This window comes from Pezoporus flaviventris, unplaced genomic scaffold (assembly GCF_033815535.1).
Source record: "Pezoporus flaviventris isolate CSIRO_AGI_PZ_B2104156 unplaced genomic scaffold, CSIRO_AGI_Pfla_v1 ptg000016l, whole genome shotgun sequence".
NCBI lineage: Eukaryota > Metazoa > Chordata > Aves > Psittaciformes > Psittacidae > Pezoporus > Pezoporus flaviventris.
In genome coordinates, this window is record NW_026892564.1 from 10,504,508 (window position 1) to 10,518,934 (window position 14,427).

The window sequence follows — 14,427 nt, forward strand, 5'->3', positions numbered from 1 at the left end:
GTGACCAAATAATTTGAGATGCCTGCCTCATGGCTAAGAGTGGTCAGCATGTGCAAAAATAATCAATGACGTGTTACAGACCAACAGGCAAAAAAAAAACAAACAAACAAAGAAACCAAGCCTTTGTTTCTCAGGGAACTAGGTTTAGATTCTTGACCTTGGAAGTCGTTTCAAGTTGTAATTCTTCTGGTGTCTGGATTACAGAATACACACCTCCTGTCATAGTGGATTGTTCCCTATGTGTGTTGCAACCTACTGCATTCCTTGGCTGTCAGTAAAACCACTGTAACTGCATACTCCAAATTGATCACTTAGAAGGTTTGTTCCTTGTTTTTTCTGCACATAGATCACTTAACCGCTCTGTTTCAGCAGAACTCTACAAACAGTAGCATTGGCATACTTTCAGGAGCAAATAAATAACTGAGAAGAATGACTGGAGAAAATGACTGTACACTATTTCATCCTGGGTTTTGCTCAAAAGCTCTTTCAAAAATCAATCCAGAATAAAATTTAAAATAGAATGCCTCTTTTTGTCTGTGCTTTTTAAAGAACGTGTGATTACTAGCCAAATAAAACTAGCCAAAGAAGTACAGGGAGAGAAAGGAGCTCAGAAGCGTATAAAGATCCTTAATTGTCATGTTGGTTCTGTTTTTCTGCAGATGGCGCACCCTTTCTGCTTTCAGTTTAATGCTATGCCTATAGTACGGATCCATGCTTTTAATTAACTTCTGTCCAGTAAATAGGTATTCAGACACGGTTTAGCATTGCAATTAGAAGTCTAAGGTTAGGTTTGAGCCCTACTGTGCTAATTAAAATACTTTTGAGATCTGTTGTTCATACATTAAAATGTCAAGTGATTGGCAACCCATAAGTGAAAAATTGATCCAATTATCAAGCTAGCCAAAATGTGCTGCTTTATTTTTTATTTTTTTTTTTCCTAAGAGTTAAGATTTATTATGGCCATTAGAAATACAGATGTTTATATGTCTGTGTCTTGGAATTCATTTAACTTTGCTGTTCCTTAATGCTATTCTGTTTGTTATATGACAGAATTACCAATGGCTCCTTCAGTGGAAGAAACTGATGAACTTCTTTCAATTGAAATTTTAATCTGGAAACACATGACCAACATTTCTCACATTAAGGGGATGGGAGGCATCAGCAACCTACAACAGTTCTGCTGGAACTGAGAAAATCTTACTGAATGGTCCAAATATATAAAGATCCACCACAGGGTTTAAGTGCATCTACAGATCAGACCATTGGCACTTTTCAGAACTTATTCCAGCTTCACTTAAGCCTTCATGGACATGCATGGCCAGAATTGTACACAGCTTGAGATATTTCATATGAAGGCTCATCAGTACCCTATTGAATTGAAATTACACTCTCTCTCACTACTGGAAATGCCTCATCAGAAGCATAATTGGACCACATTTGCCTTTTTAATGACTGCAATACCCTGGTGACTCACAGTTGTCCTCTGTGATTAGGATACACAGGTCTTTCTCTTCCTTATTCTTTCTAGTTGATGGATTTTCAGTTGAGTTTATAGCAGAATTTTATGTTATCAGTTCCCAGGAGCTTGACTAGGCATTTTATACTATTGAATTTTGTACTATTGAATGTCATCAAAAATGAATTCCATCTGGTTTTATTTGCTTGCTTTTTATGTTCACTCTCAATAAGCACTGAGCAAACAACTGAATCTGCCTCACTGCTTTCAAATTGAGACTTTCAATGAGTACTTTTGCATTCCCACTTGCTAATATACATATATATGTCTGCTAACAGAGCTTGTTTGCTCAGCTAATCAAAGAATGACAATAGCACAGTCTGTATCTTTGACCCAGTCATTAGCCAAGATGCTTCCAAGTTAGTAAGTTAGGGAGAAGATGCTGAGATGTACTGTGAGCTACAGCCTGGCTGTAACAGTCAGTAATAAAGTTCTTATTGTTTTCAGTAAAATTGAATGTGAGCTCTTTTGAATTTCATTATTTGTCCTTTTATTTTCAGGATCCACAAAAATGTGAACATTTTTGCTGTGTATCAGTCATGTAGGATTATCTGCTGTCCTATATAGCAGACATTGTTCTGGATTATCTGTATGGGTTTATACAGCAAATTGCCAGTACTTTTTGTTGTTTCATTGACTCAGCGTTTAGAAACAGTTCATGCTTTAGAGAGCAATGTTGTACCTCAATATTTATTTCTAATGCTTCTTTACAAAAGAATAAGTATTTGACCAGAAAGTATGTGAATACAACCAATTGTATGTTCACTGTAAGGTTATTTTTGTACTATTCAAAAATTTTTGTGCAAGTATATCCTTGTTCTCTGTGGGACAACATCATTTTGTGGAGTGTCAGTTGTGCAGGTATGGAAATTGGAAACAAGATCTTGTTTATTTAGGTACTCAGTGACTTTTCTTCTGCTTTATTTTGCCTTTTTTTCTCCTCTTCTTTTTTTATTTCCTATAGAAAGCATACCTATCTGGCCCTAATTGGGAGTTGATGCTCTGAAGCTTTGCTGGGGTGAAGAGTAAGCTGAAACAAAAGAGATGATGGTAGAAGTGCAGGAGAGAAATTTGAATAAGTAAGCAGGAAATGTTGCATTTAGAAGTAGATTGAAGATGGTATGTGTCTAAAGAAAGAGATTAGGATGGGACAGTGAGGATAGAAAGCTGGAGAGATGGTCTGTTTGGTTGGGTAAAAACAATGAGTTTGGACAAGAAACTGTTGAAGTAGGAGGTGGATACATACGCAGCAGACATTGAATCATAGAATCATAGAATAGTCAAGGTTGGAAAAGACCTTAAGATCATCAAGTTCCAACCCCCCTGACATGGGCAGGGACACCTCACACTAAGCCATGTCACTCAAGGCTCTGTCCAACCCGGCCTTGAACACCTCCCAGGATGGAGCAAATTGCAATGGGGTATGTCTTTGCCCTTGACAGAAATTCATTGTAACTGAAAGTAGTTTTCCGTATTTTTCTAACTGATCTTCCAGTTCAGTTGAGACACCTAACCCAGAAATCTAACCTAGACTAGCATAGTCATTAAAGCCTATGTTTACAGAGCTGGGTGGATTCACAGAAACTCCTGGGGAGCCACATTTTGCACTGACTCATCTCTGTGAACAGAACAGGAATCAAATGCCTGTTCAGTTTTCCTCTCCTGCTGAGTTAGATGTAGAAAGCAAAATATTCTCCATAGTGGAAATCCCTTCTTTTTTTCCTTTGTCCAGTTCTAGTTTCATAGTCAACACAGTCCAAGGAGTTGAGTTTCATCCTTCTTTTTTCAAGAAATTATCCTTTTTGTAATAGCAAGTGAATCTTTGACACCAAAATTTTCACTAAGTTCGAAGAGTATTCAGGTTTTGGTGAAGTGGTTTTGTTTGATGTTGTGATTTTATGTTTTTTTTTTTTTTTCCCATTATTTTTTTCTACCTTTGAGTTCTAGATTCTGATTTCTGATGGTAGTATTCAAAGCTGCAACTGAATTAGTGAAGTTGCTTTTTAAGCTACAGACAATATATATACTATTAAATACTATAAAAAGTATGCCTGATAGTTATAGGAGAAGAAAAGAAAGGAAAACAGATACTCTTAGTATCCCTAGTATCACAGAGGCCTAAAATCAAGAGACAATTCTGGGTTTCATAGGGGCTAGTTATAAGTCCCTGAAATAGATGTCTATGAAGTAGCTGCTGAGTTGCTCTTTCCTTTGACTATGAAAAGAGTTGAAGGAAACTCCAAGGAAACAAACAAACAAACAAAACCCCAAAAATCACACACACCCCCCCCCAGTCTTTTAATTTGTACAGGAAAAGTAGGTGCTTAAAAATTATTAAGAATCCCAGATAAAAAAATGACTGACACAGAAAAGGGCATACTCGACTTCTTACTTAGTAATGAATGAGATTGTTACTTAGTAATGAATGAACAAGAAAGATAACCTAAATTATTCTTAGTTTGGAATCCATTTATTTATCTTGGTAATGTAGAATGGAGATTCTACAAACGTTCTAGCTTTCACCTTACAAAAAATTAGTTTTCTTTGATAAAGTCTTCATCTCTTCTTTTTAAATGAAGAGAGACACCTCTTCATTTTCCTTTCCTTCTTTCTTTTCAGTTAAATTAAAACTTTGAAACCATTGTGAGATGAAGACCAATAATGTTTAAAATGATATTCGACAGTATCAGGCTCCAATATCAGCTTATTTAGAAAACAAACCAACAATGTCATCGTCTCCCCCTCCCCCCCGCCAACCCAAACCCTATTAGGAATAAGTAAAAAAGTTTCTCATTTGTGCAACAGACCAAACACCAATAGTAGCAAAATATTTCCAGTTTCTGATTTTTGCTCTTGAAGTTATTCTTCTTTTTGACAAATGATGTAAGGCCAAAGATTGAGAATCCCTTGAGTGCACAAAAAGCTTTTCATTTCAACTTTTTTTGAACTGTTTGGGGATAGGACGTATTTCTTGCTGTGTGCTATTTTTAATATGCTCCTTGCACAATACAGAGCTGATCCCAAGTGCCAGGTGTCACATTTATTTTGCAACTCCTGCAATGTTCTAGTTCCTTCTGGTTTGGAGTGATTTGATTAAAAGCAAAAAAACAAACCCCTAAACAAACTCCTATTTTCTCTTTGTCTACTTTTTTTTTTCACTTTTACAGGTATTATTGCTGAAAAAAAAGTTTACTGTTAAGATTGACTGCTAGAGGATGCAAACTATTTAAACTATTTACAAGTGAGAAACTTTGAATAGCACATGCATTTGCCCCTTGTGAAATATCTGCAGAGAAGCGAAAGCTCAAGAGGCAAAACTTTATTCTTGATCAGATGAGTTTTTTACCCCTGCTTTGTTTTCTAGATCATACTCTTGATTATAGAAAAGTATATTTAATGGTTTTCCAGCCCCCTTTAACTACTATATGTCTTTGTCTACTCTATGGCACCTAACTCAGGTAATTTGGCATCTTTAAGTACACCAGTTTTAAGTGACCCCCAGGGTCCAATGCTGCCTTAAGCAGTGTGTGGTAATGGACATCTGAGAAAGAGATAAGTTTCCAGTGCAAGATGCTGAATGTCACAGGAACTCAAACCCAAGTTAAATCTGGGGACTGCAGTTCTTTTAGTAAGTTTAAGTGAATCAGGTAAGTATAAAAGTATCTTGGGGTTTTAATTTAAATGAAACTAATTGAAACTAATTGAAACATATTAAATGGTAATTCTAGTTTCTTTTGCTATGTTTTATATTGTTTAAGTTATGTGCAGAATGTTGAAATCAATTACTATTAGGTGATTCATCTATAAAAACATGCATTGGGATACTTCAAAATTCTACTCAAATTCTACAAAATTCTACTCAATTCTATGAAATTCTACTTCAAAATTCTACTCAAAATTTAACTTACGTTAAATTGTACCCTCCTTGTAGTAAGTAAAAGCCTACATTCTGTTTTCCTCACATACATGAATTGCCTACAGTTATTGTTAAGTTGTGGGTAAAACATTTAATCTGCACTTATACACTATAAAAAGTAGAAATACTTTTAATGGCTGGACTTTAATGGCTGGACTTCCTACCATACTGTGGCCCAAAGCCTATGGGTTGTCTGCTCTATGATGACCATGTAGAACCTCTGTTTTTGTGTACACAGCTCGTCAGACACAAAGGTTGTCTCTGAGAAAGAACAGTGAAGACATATAAACCCTGAGAAAGGAGAGCCCTGGAAGAAATTATTTAAATATTGTTGTGGCCACTTCAACCTTCTGGTGACCATTGAGATCCCACATTCATTATGAATTCAAGCTGAAATTTGTTTCCAGAAATCTTTTCTATCAGGAAAAAGCCATTGGAAAAAAAGGGTAAATCTTCTACCTTCTGCTTTAAATTACCACTTTTCCATTTTTTAGGAGAAATCTGGTGTACACATATGTGTGCATGTGACAGTGAGGGATAATGTAATTTATAGTTTTATGAAAGTTTCTAAAGTATTACTACTTTTTTGATCCTTTTACCTTAAAAAGAACTGTGTTCCAAATCTTATTTTTGTGTTGTGTGTGTTTCTTGAAAGAAGCTGTTCTGCTGATAGCAATGAGCAGGGAATCTAAGACACAGTAATGAGTAACAAATGTGAAATTTAAGGAACAAGAAAGTTGAAATGCCAGTTCTGAAGATGCATTTCTTTAAACCAAAATCAGGGTTTTCCTTGTTTGAACTGTAACACTTATATTAGAATACTGCAGCACTTAGCTCAAGTGTACATAGCACCTGTGAGCACTTACCACTTTCTCCATGTAGATTGACATACTTTATTACTAGAATATTCCTTGTAGTGTCACTTCTGTGTAATTAATAATTTAAGCCTATTCATGTTCTAGCTCAGTCTTAATTTCATCTCAAAATACAAGGAACAGACAGACATACAAGGAATGGTACAAGGAAACTCACTGCAAACTCACAATCCATGTGGCTTGGTTTCCAATAAATCTTCCCTTCTTACACATGCAAAGTGACTCTAGAAGATTCATTTTTAAGAATTTAAGTCCTGGAAATGATCTGGGTTTTGCCTTGAGGAAATATATTGGTCTTAGGGCCTGTACCCGAAGATTAAATCTTGCAAGCTGCTGGTTTGGTTTTGACTTGGTGGCTGTAATTTGTCTTTCTTCAATACCTGTTAGTCTGTTGGCATTTATATCTTGCTGAACCTAAGAAAGTTTCAAGTTTTGCAAACTCCTATGAACTTGACACCTATTATCTGAGAATAAGCAAACAGAGGAAGAGCAAAGCAGCATAAATTATCCAACTAAACAAAACCCAGTGAATGTGATCAGGAGATCTAGATTCAAAGCACAAAGCTCATATTTCCTTGTCTGAAAACTGTATATTTCCATTGGCAACACAATGACGTTCAGTGGCTGATCATCAGCAGGTATCTATCCCCTCCTTGTGGGAATTTGTGTTTTTCTGTTCAATTTGTCTACAGTCCCTATAATTGCAAATTTATCTATTATAAATTTAACCTTTTTTCTAAGTCTGTCATCTACAGGTACAGATAACCTGATGTTTGCTATTCATTTTTTATTAGGTATTTTAATATTTATGTTCAACAGCTGTTAGTTGCCAAGTAACTCAGAGTTTTATTATAAAATAGCACAATAATCAACGTGTTTTCAGCTGTCAGACACAGGGAAAGTATGATGTTTTACAAACTAAAAAAAAAAAAAAGGATAATTTACAATTCCACCTTGCCATTTAAGCACGTTTTATGAATTTCATCATTAGAAACAGTATTATGTGATATATGCTTCACAAGCATAATGGCCAACCTCTACAGGAACTTCTTTAATTGCTGATAGGCAGGGTTGAGGAAAGACACAGCATGAAATTCAGGGGGAAGATTCAAAGGCTAAATCTTATATTATTTAATAGCAATTTAATGGATAATGCTTGTGATACTTTAGAAGTACACTACAGTGTCTTAAAAAGTTCTTCCAAAATCAGAAGAAATTGTCTCTCTAGATGCTGGGTGTTTCTCCAGAATATGAAATTGTTTAGTACTGGTTGCTGGCACCGTTAACGATATTTATTACAGCCTTTTTCATGATGACTGACACCAATAAGCTGGCACCTGCACAAATAAAGAGGTACAAGGAGAGCATGATGTGTTAAAATCGGAAATTGTCATGCTGCGGATTGCTGTCTAGGATTATTGAGTGGGATTTTGATCTCTGGAAACATTAAAACTATCATTAGGTCTCCTAATTTGGCATTATTCTGCATTTTTGTGAGCTCAAATGGTTGCACCAATAGGCAAGCTAGTAAAAGAACTCCTGAGCAGATACAGCAAAGTGTTTCTTACAAAGAGAGTAACACCTTTCATAAGTTAGTGAATAACTAACCATGTGGAATAGCAAGCCATCCCTTGGTGAACAGTCAAAGTCAAATTTAACACATTATTTCTCAGAAGTTCCTTTCTTTATGATATTTAAGGCTATAGCTGTAGTTTTTCCAAAGAAGCTGACTGAAAGACTAGAAACCCTGGTTGTCCTTCAATTTTGCCTAACACAAACTACACACGATGGTTTTCACTTTAAAAAGCTTAATTACTGACATTTTATCAGCTTTAAAAACATCTTCAAAATTAGTTTGCCAATTTATTTCAGAGACAGTTTCTCAGCAGTTTCTTTTCATAACAGAAAGACACAATGACCTTTCTGCTTAACTGTTTGGGACAAAGTCAATTTGTGCTCCATCTCCTGCCAGTGTAATTGAATGATCACTAGTCTGAGCTCTAAGTTACATAATTGTAATTAATTATATGACAGTTGACCTGCAGTTCTGTTTCTCAGTCCTCCCTCATGTCCTTTTCAAACTGGAACCAACTTAACAGACAAATGATACTCTGCATTTTTAAATTCAAAGTCTAAAACATCAATTTCAACAATAGTAGAGATCATACAGCAACTTTCAAATATCATCTTCTTTCTACCATTTTTAAGGTATATTGTTTCTTTGCTGAAGCTGCATTAACACCAACTATAGTCTGCTGCTGGAAATCAGAAGCAGCCTATCCTGACAGGACAGCGTGTAGAGAAAGCATAAGTGATACTCAAGTAGAAAGCTGATGTGGGAAATTCTGACTGATGCCTGAACGTGACTGATAAACAGATGAAAGGCAAGAGGAACAATGTCAGCTGAAGCTTAAAATAGCCTGGAGAAAATGAGAGAACAGTAGGATCTGTTGGGGATGGGTCAGTGCTTTGATAGCATTTCTAAATCAATGTCACAGACTTCTGATGGCAGTACAGCAAAGGACTTAAGAAGTCACAGAAGTCAAATTTCCTGTTAAGCCAACTTAAGAATTTCCTTATTATTAATCAAGGCCCATTTGTAATCAAAGGATAGGTTGCTATGGACTAACTCCTGTATTTTTCCAGCTTTGACATCTGGTATTACAGCCTTTTTTAAATACGATGCATACTCATTGCCAATTTAGATCCACTGTTTTCTTTACACTATTGAACTATTGTAAATCCTTTGCATGGATACTTTTTCTGTAGCTCACATAGCAGTTCTCATATGCGGTGGAAACTCCATATCTTGTGAAGCTTCACAGAAACAGAAATACGCAGAATTTCAAAACAAAATAGTCTGCATTTTTATATTTTCTTCAGACATCAAAGACTAGCTATTAGTGTTTGAAAACTGATGAATAATCATATGGATAACTTATGATTTCATGACTAACAACACCTCAAAGGATAGCACTAAAATTTCCATTGTAGTGCTTCTAATAAAAAGAGACTACCTTTTAAATTAAAGCACAGGACATTCTGATTGCATAAAAAAAAACAACAAACCAAAAACAAAAAAAAAAAAAACAAAAAACATGCCACATATTGGTAGGAATCTTCCTTCTTAGGCTATTGTGGCTTTATTGAGTCTTGCTCCGGATTTATACAGGGATAAAAAAGAAACCAGCCAAGAATTTTCATGTGTTTCTGATAACCACCTTAGTTTCTTGTATATGAAAGTCTAAAAGTATGAAGGCTTTGATATGACCTTGAGGACATATATTCCTTCCTTTCACACAAAACTTATGCTGTGTGACAAACAGGAACAAGCACAAGCAGACACAAGCCAGAATGCTATTTATAATGTAAGAAAACATTATTATCTCCTTTCTAAGGAATTAGTCTGTAACTGAAATACAGAGCTGAATCCTCACAGGGAGCATGGAGAGGGCAGCACCTGCACATTGTGCCCCATGGTGAGCAGCACTGGCTTGGTGGCAGTAGACACCAGTGTCCTCTTTCACCTCTTTTGTGATGCCTTGCTGCTCAGAGGCTCCCTAGAGAAAACAGTCTCTGCTCAATATGCAAGTACACTAAATATATTTCTCCTCTACTGAAGTACGTGGGTCACTTTTTTTTGCATGCTTCAGCCTGTCATACCCTGGGTAACTCCAGAATGCACCCTCCCTGAGAGATTCTCCTTCCCCAGCCCAAATTTTCTGCCCAGTCCCAGCCAAGTGGCAGTCACATCTCCCTAAACATTAATGCTTTTTTTGCCTTCCCCTTATCCCAAGTGTCAGAGGTGCATGTTCACTTTTGCATCTTTTTTGGGCTCTCCTTCATTTCTAAATCAGTGAGGGTGGCTACAAAGAAGTAGTTTTGGTCTAAGCATGAGGGACTACAAGAGCTTTTGAGACTCTAAGGATAACCTCCAAACTCTTACCATAGCCTTATCTATCTGTCCTCCTGCAGTGATGAGCCTTATACCATGTAGAGTTTATAGATAGGTAGGATTTCATTTAGGAAGGATTTACTATGAAGGAAAACCTGAATTCCTCACAAACAGGAGTGTTGTGGATGCAGAAGAGACAGGTAAAGAAATGGCGAAGGCATGACTATTCTGATTCATTCATTGGGAGTAATGACGATGTCAGAAAAGTTTAGGGGCAGGGTACGATGCTCTGATCAAACTGATGAGAAGCTTTAAAACCACAGCTCTACAGACAAAAGTACCCCAGCATGCAAGGGCATATCTTGCTCCCCCAAGTTCAAAGAGAAGCCTGTCAAGGAAATCTCTGGACTGTAGACCATGCTTATATTAATTTATATCAAATATAGGCATATTTCTCCAACAGCAAGATTAGGAAAAGCCAAACAGTTCAATAATCTAAAAATTTAGTAGATGTATCTGAATAACATAAGAATGAAACAAATGTTTGGAATTCCTAAACACAGTATGCTAGATGGCTGCATGCTAGGTTCTTTGCAGGCTATTAACAGCTTCACAAAAAGAAGCCTTGGGCCATTATGGTGCCTGAGGGATTAGATTTGGAAGAAAACCCCAGAAATTTGACTTTGCTGGGATAGGTTTGCATCAGTGCTCAACACAGAATAGAATACAATGTAATTTGGCAGAAGCACAGCACTGTGCATTTTATTTCAGGACATTACATTGTAGTCTGTGACAATTTAAAATTAAAAGCTATGTATTTTTGGAGGGGACTTAAAAGCTAATGCTGAGAACTTGGGATTCAGTCAAAAATATTTTGGGACAGTGTTTTATGCTTTCATGGTTAATCTTGAGTGCATTTATGTTCATATTCAGCTCATTCTTTTTCATGTACATAGTGTCTCTTGATCAGCAAGACTAGGCCTATATAATTTTTGAGAACTCCAATGATAGAAATAAATATTTATCTTGCTGTTTCTTATTATGTGTTCCAACAGCTATAAAATATGGTATTGAACTGCAGCATTACAGATAATAGTACAAAATGAGATCTCTAGAATGGTTAAATCTAGCTTTCTAAATCTGTCCTTTCAGATAAAAAGCTTTACATCTACTGTAACTAGCCTGAGGCATATTTTATTTTTAGAACACCTAGTTTAATACCATGTAAAGCTCTAATATTTCTTTCCAATCACAGTATCTTTAATTTTAAATTATTTTAAATGCCTTCTTTTAGTGTTGAAAAATCTTTATATTCAGATTGATTCAAATGGCTTTAAAGCATTCAAGGAGTATACCCTTACATTTGATGCAACAACACACTCTGTGGAAAAGTGGCTCACAACTTTCACATTAATCATCTTTGTATCTTCCTTAGAATTTATTTACCTAAAATTTAACTGATTTTTCCTTGTCCAAACCAATGAAAAAAAAGTTGCATCTAAATTTTGTGCCTCACCTGAACAGGTTATTTATGTCTTCTATTTGAAGAGCTGGCTATTCAGTTCCCTTCCTATTTAAATGGTATCTTGTATTAAATAATTCCTGCATGTTGATGTGGCATGGATAAAGTCTTGCGGGTGGAGACAAGCAGTGTTTTAAAAGGATATGAACACGTCTGTGGTGCTGTGACTTCTTTAACATCTTTGATGTAATTTAAGAAATGCTATAGAGTCACTAACAGGATGTGGATTGCATATAGGATACTCAGACTGATGGGGACCCAATTTGGTCAGGTAAAGGCCAGTCTTAGTAACAGGTCAGGCACAATCATAAGTAAGCTTGGATATTATGCAGTCTTTGAGTAGTGTGCATTGAAAGCATGGCTCTAGGTACTTACCTAAGTATACAGAGTCTGGAAGGTAGCTGAAATTGTTTGGTTCAGAATAGCATCTTAAAATTAGTATGTGAGAAGTTTATTGATTATAGTTGTCTTTGATTAAAATTAGGTAAAACACTACTGAAATATGAATTATTTGTGTTGTAAATGTAGAGACAATATAGAACTATTTCTGTAATGAAGAAAGTTCCTAATGGAAGTTATACCTTTAGCGATGACATTTCAAATTTTACAAAGTTCCCAACCTACTGATTCTAGTCCAGAGAAATTCATTTTATTCCCTATCTCATCAAAAGTTACAGATACATTTTCAGTAACTTCTTATACCCTTAAACAGGACACTGGCAGAATTTGGGAGAAGCTGCATGGAGTTAGATTATCTACCTACTTCAGTACCCACTCTCTGACAAGCATCCAAGGGTGGGCACAAGGTGAAGAGTAGAAAAACAAGGAGAGAGAATATGATACTTTTTCAAGCACCCTCCCCGCATCTATGATTCAGGGAGACCTTCAAGGAGGCTTTTTGCCTCAAACTGATGAAATTTGTTTTAGAAGATGTATATTCTGCAAATCTTTGGATGAAACTTGATTCTGATTTTTCTTTCCTTACTTTGAAGTCTGAGTTTCTTCTCTTTTTATGGAATTGTTAACAATTACTTTTTAGTTAGTTTTTTATTTAAAAAAGGAACACAATCTTTCAATGTCATTGCTTCACTACGCTGGCCCTCCTGACTGAGATGCACTGAACCTAACAACTGCAATGAATATGGATTGTGGTAGGACACATTTTCAGGAGGGTCAATAGGACTCTTCCTCTGTCAGTATGCTTCAGCAACTGAGGGAATGGAAAAAAGGAGGATTAAAATATTTCACTGACAACTTAGTGCGGTTAATATATATTCCTTCTTTCCTTTAGTGTTTATTTTTCTGGACTTCCCTTCTGTGCATGCACATCATAAATATGTTTTTTGATGTGTTATATATCTGCAAGGTAGGACAGTGGGCTGTACACACTCACTTGAATGTGTGCTGAATGAACTATCAGCTCTGTCAAATTAGGTCTCTGCCTGGGTAAGTCTATGTTCCTCAGGATCAGTTAGCCAGCATGGAGTATTTGCTGCTTACATGTCTCTGTGTTTTGTTTTTTTCATACATGCAGACATCTAACAAATGAGAGAGACTGATCAGTACTTTAAAACAGGCTGCAATGTACATTCTGTTTCATTTCATTTACTTGCTCCCAGAAGGAAATTTACACAAGGCAAAATAAAAGTCTCTCATTCTACAGTTCAATTATCTAGTCAAAATTGTGCTTTTAGTCTCAACAGAAAAGAAAGACTCTGGTGCTTAGGAAAACGACTATAAGAACTTCTTCTCCCACCTAAACCACACAGAAGGGTTTTCAGGTGACAACTGAAGTACTCACACATCATGTATCACCTAATTCAAAGCTCAGTAGACATATTTTGATTTATATCAGCTGATCTTAGGTTAGACATCTGACCTGAACCTGTACTTCCAGAGAGTTTGAACATTTCGAGCTTGAACAACTTTTAATAGCATCAACCCCGTGACCTAGAAATAAAAATATACTTTGAAAGAAAGTGAGAGCAAGCATAAAAATGAATAAATCTTACATCTGTAGGGAGCCTCCTGTGGCATTTGTCTCTTCTGGGATACAAGAAGAAAAGTCCCATGAAAAGCTCCGGTGACTGCAGTGGTTTGAGTAAGTGTACAGAATTTTCTGAAGAATCAAGGACTTCAGAAAAATAATGATGGAAAGGGAAAAGATTAGGAACATGTCATTTTGCAGAACTGGTCCCACATTAAGGGTAGTGAAAGCTGTTTGGCTATTTAGGATGCAAGCATATGACTGCAAACTGCATTCCAAGTTAAAATGGGGAAGTTCTAGTGAGGATTTGTAATGACAAAATTGCTATTAAAATGTTGGTGTTTACATGTTTCCATCTGTCTTTATTTCATTAACCACATGGCTGGGCATAAAACAAACTTCTGATTCTTTTGTTCTCTTCTTTTGTTTAATATATCAGAGTGCATTTCCCTCTTACCTAGAGTTTGTACATTAGGCCTTTGAAATAGGAAAAGCTGTTTCAATAAATCAAAGTTTCTCTTAACTTAGCTGGGCAGCTGGCATCCCTGTTTATGGCTTTAGAGGGAATTTGAAAACATCTGTGTCTGACAAATTTCCATAAATGCACAGCAGCTCCTGCAGCAGGAATAGTTCAAAGGTGCAGATAGCTGGTAATAAATAATTAATGAGCACCAAAGTAATATCTTTCTTTTATTGCTAGAGCTGGAGTGAGCACA